At 53.0% G+C, this 4,418-nt stretch overlaps 1 protein-coding gene across 1 annotated transcript in view; it reads right to left on the reverse strand.

Annotated features, from left to right (window-relative positions):
- The window catches only part of FBXO31 (F-box protein 31), a 34,582-nt gene that overhangs the window by 26,264 nt on the left and 3,900 nt on the right, over positions 1-4,418 (reverse strand). Inside the window, exon 2 of the mRNA XM_010850872.1 lies at positions 436-507. The gene's annotated coding sequence lies outside the window, so the exon portion shown is untranslated. The remainder of the gene's footprint in view (positions 1-435; positions 508-4,418) is intronic.

Here is a 4,418-nt window from a genome sequence, read left to right on the forward strand (position 1 = left end):
CACCACTGCTGCAGGAAGCGAGCCCAGGAAGGGCAGGGCTCGGGGAGGAGGAGGGGCCCGGCTGCTGTCACACATCACGGTCACCCCTGCTGCCACATCCCCAGCCAGGCTGCAGGCCAGGACCCAGACAGGGGCGCCTCTGAGCCCCCGGAGCTGTTTTCAGGGCAGCCACGTCTCCCAGATAAACGACACCTGATGCACTTGTGCTGCAAAGTCAGAGTCATGCTTTGGCCAGAAATGGGGAGAAGAGAGCCCCCTGCCTGCTCAGTCCCATCACGCCTGTGCTGGCTCCATGGCGTCACCTCTGACTTTAAGGGGGCATCTGAGAACTGGCCCGTGGGCTGAGGGCCGTGGACTTTTACTTTACGTGGTTGCTGCTCAGTGAGGGTCCGCCTCTGGAACCAGTCAGCGGAAGATGACAACAGAGTAACTTACGCTTGGCATAGACATCTCGACAAGACACGCCCGTGATCTCCAGCTTCCGCAAGTTTTCACAAACGCCGTACTCTGTAACAAGAAACGTTTGCTGGGAATTACAGTCAAGAAATCAGAAAGCAGCAGCAATAGAAAGACTAGGGGAGGGGCTGGGGTGGGCATGCCTCAGCCTTGGCCGTGTGCTCCGAGCCTGACCCTTCTCCCACTGCGGAGGTTTTACGGGCCTTCTCCACACTCAGTCAACACCTCACTCACCAGTGAAGCCACTGTTCTATTTTTAGATGACACCACTCTGAATGAAACAGCAATCTGCATTGTCTATTCTGATAAGCTCTGGAAACCTAATCGCTCAAACCCACAACCAGACAACCAGCTCATGAACACAGTGAATGCTGTGCGTTCCCATGGAAATAAGACCATCACTGGTATCAGGGTTCCACAAAGGCCCCAGACCCCGGTGCGGCTACTGACTCTGAAGTGAAGACACAGCTGGGGCTGCACAGGGTAGCCTTGAAGCAAAACCCTATACCACCTCCACGACAGCGCTCTGCCCCACCTCAGGCAGGGGCCCCAGGCTCAGAGAGGCTGGTGACTCAGCAGTCCTTGCAGAAGGCCAGCAAAGGGCTGTCCACCTCGTCACACCATGGCCGTTCCCCCTGCCAAGGCCTGGTCTTTCCAGTGGAACGCCTGACGTCAACCCAATGCTTCTGTGGCTGCGAGGACTGTGACAGTGTCCAAGCCAAGCTCAAGATGCAGACAGTGAAGCAACCGCTTGGGGCAAGGCGGTCACCACCTGGCAACCTCCCTGAGACCAGGCCTGTCTCCCTGCCTCCCCTGCTGACGAACAGCTCATGGCCTGCCTCGTGATCACACAAAAGCACACATGCTACCCTCCTGCCAAGAAGAATGTGGACTCCACTCCGGAGAATCATGCAAGTCGCAAGAACTTGAAAGGAACTCGATAGTGAAACATGCTGTGTGTGACCTGGGGCAGGGGTGACACCTGCATGTCACATGAGCCACCAGCAACCAAGAGGCCCCAAACCCTCTCAGACCACGTGGGGGACCAGCTGGAAGGGCCACTTCCACCCTGGCTGGAGGTCGAGCTGGAGTGGGTCTGCCCACACTCTTGAGAAGAGCTCGGCCCCACACCAGACGGCCTTCATGAGCTCCCACCACGGTCAGGCGGCCGCTTGACCACCACGGGGCTGTCACCACCTTGCGTGATCCCCATAAACAGTGTCCTTCCCTTGCACCAATGACGGCGTACTCAAAAACTGTCACCACACAAGACCTGCTGTGTGGTTCTGAAAGGACAGCTCCTCCCCCTCGGTTCCAGCAGCAACTAGGGCACATGGTCAACAAGACCTGCCTCTTACTGCCTCACAGACACGATGGACATGATGGTTTGGGAGCCCACTAGGGGACAGGGGGTGGGAGCCTTCTCCTCCAAACTGTGCACTTTTTTTTTTAATTTATTCTCTCATTTATTCTTCTAATTTATTTTTTTATTGAAGGATAACTGCTTTACAGAATTTTGTTGTTTTCTGTCAAACCCCAACCTGAATCAGTCATAGGTATACATATACCCTCTCCCTTTTGAACTTCCCTCCCATCTCCCTCCCAATCTCACTCCTCTAGGTTTATACAGAGCCCCTGTTTGAGTTTCTTAGCCATACGGCAAATTCCCGCTGCACTTTTGTGATACACACGGACACTGCTGGTCAGATTCAGGGCACAGACCAGAGATGCACCCACATGTGCTCTGGAAGCCTGTATCTCGCAGAAGCATCGGTGCCACCCCGCATGCACCTCCCGGGGCCGAGTCGCTGAAGGCGGGCAACCTGATCTGTGGTTTTCCTGAGTCCAGCAATCGTCCAACCTGAGACAAACAACACACTGCCTCCCAGCGACGGCTCGAACTTTGGATGACTGAAACACGGTGAATCTCTCTGCACAACGCGTCGAGAAAAGGCCCTGTTAATATCACCCAGGAGATGAACCTGCATGAGCAGACAAACCAACTACAGAAAAGGCCACCGACAATCGGAAGGAAAGCAAAGGTATGACACAGTGCTAATAAATATGGCAACGCTCAGTGGGTTTTCCTCAACGCTCCCCAAAGATAATACATTCACCAAAGCAGAACAATGTCATTCTGACCCAAATGTTCCTGCAAGAAATGTTCGGTATTTTCCACGTGATGGGAAAGGCTGTTTTTTTTTAAAGTTGTGGCTAGGAACGATCCCACCTCCTCTGACTGTTCTATAAACCTTTCCATGAGTCACTGGGGAAATGCCATAAAGTAGCAGTAAGGCCAGTGAACCTACACCATCAAGGAGCCTCCCTCCCAGAAAAACTCATCCTCCTGCCCAAGATGGTTACAGTTAGCACACCAAACCATGCTGCCCACAGCTGCTTTCTAATTGCCAGCAATTCAAAAAGTTTCCTTGCTAAACTAGTACATCAGGCAGCTTGTGAAAGTCTTTTTTGAAAGTGTCTACTCTAAAACCAGCAACACAGTCTAAAAAAAAAAATAGTTTGGGAAGGGGGAGAAAAATGACTGGCTAAGCTAGACTTGAGGAAATTTAAATTAAACATAGAATCCAGCTATTACCCTATTTCTAGTACATTCTCAAAAGAGATGAAAGTAGACTCAGAGATGTGTGTTCACCTTTGCTTACAGCAGCATGGTTCACAATAACCAAGAAGTGGGGGCAACCCCAGTGTCCATTGACAGATGACGGATAAGCAAAAAAGGTCCATCCTCACAGTGGGATATTACTCAGCCTTAAAAAGGAAGAGAGGCAGACACCTGACACAGCCTGGCTGAACCTTAAGGACGCTGTGCTGAGTGAGATGAGCCCATCGAAAAAGGGCAGCATTGTATGGTCCCACTGATACGAAGTCCCCAGAGCAGCCCGATTCATAGAGACAGAAGGTAGAAATGGAGGGTGCCAGGTGCTGGCGGAGGGGAAACGGGGTGTTACTGTGTCATGGGGACTGAGCAGCCGCTGGGGAAGATGGAAAAGTTCTGGCCATAGTTCTGGTGATAGCTGCACAGCCACGTGAATGCAGGTAATGCCGCTGAACTGCCCACTTCAAAAAGGTCAAAGTGGTACATTTCACTTTGTGTATATGTTACCACAATTAAAAAAAAATTTAAATTGCCACTTCCAAATATTCCAGTCAGGAAATTTCCGAAAAGCTATTTAATGCATGTTTCACCAAGAGGGAAAAACAGGCCAGGAATCTGGGCTGAGTCAACACTGAAGCTGCATCCTCCTGTGACCCGACTGCCAGGGGCTCCCGGCCCTCCTCATTCACTTCCCGTCCAGTGAGGTCCCTTGCTGCCCAGGTTTTACCCAAGCTCCCAACCACAGACGTGTTTCTTAATATGCAGGAGGTCTTTTCTGTCTCCACGGGTGGGGACGGGTAAGAGTTTTCTCCTCTCTTTTCCACTCTCTCGCCTCTACAGGAGGACCCAAGGGTCACATGCTACTTCCCAAGACCCTGGAAGAAAAAACGGAGGTGAACGGAGCTGGTGCCTGTGCCTGCCGTGGCTAGGACGTGCAGGCACTCTGTGTCAGAATCGAAGGTGACAAAGTTAGTGACATCCGTCTATGGGCTGCACCAGTCCTGGAGTCTGCAGTTACAGGGCACTCAGCCCCATGCTCCAATAAAGGCCACTCAGGAGGGCTCTGCCACGCTGGATGGCCACAGAGCCAGGACCAACTCTGACGCAAGCGAGGGGCACACGGGATGAGAGTGGGAACAGCAGGTCATCCTGCTGTTCCAGAGACGGGGGTGGGGGTCCAGGGCAACGCAGGAGCACTGACAGGCTCAGGCAGCAAAGCGCCCAGATGGGGTGACCTGTGGGTGGAGCCGGCAGAGACACACCTGGAGGCACAGGTAGGGGGTCTGGTGCGGAGGCCACTGCACTGCCAGGCAAGGCAAAGGCAGAAGAAAGGCTGGGGTCCAGC

The sequence above is a fragment of the Bison bison genome, unplaced genomic scaffold (genome assembly GCF_000754665.1).
Source record: "Bison bison bison isolate TAMUID 2011002044 unplaced genomic scaffold, Bison_UMD1.0 scf7180017864295, whole genome shotgun sequence".
Taxonomy (NCBI): Eukaryota; Metazoa; Chordata; class Mammalia; order Artiodactyla; family Bovidae; genus Bison; species Bison bison.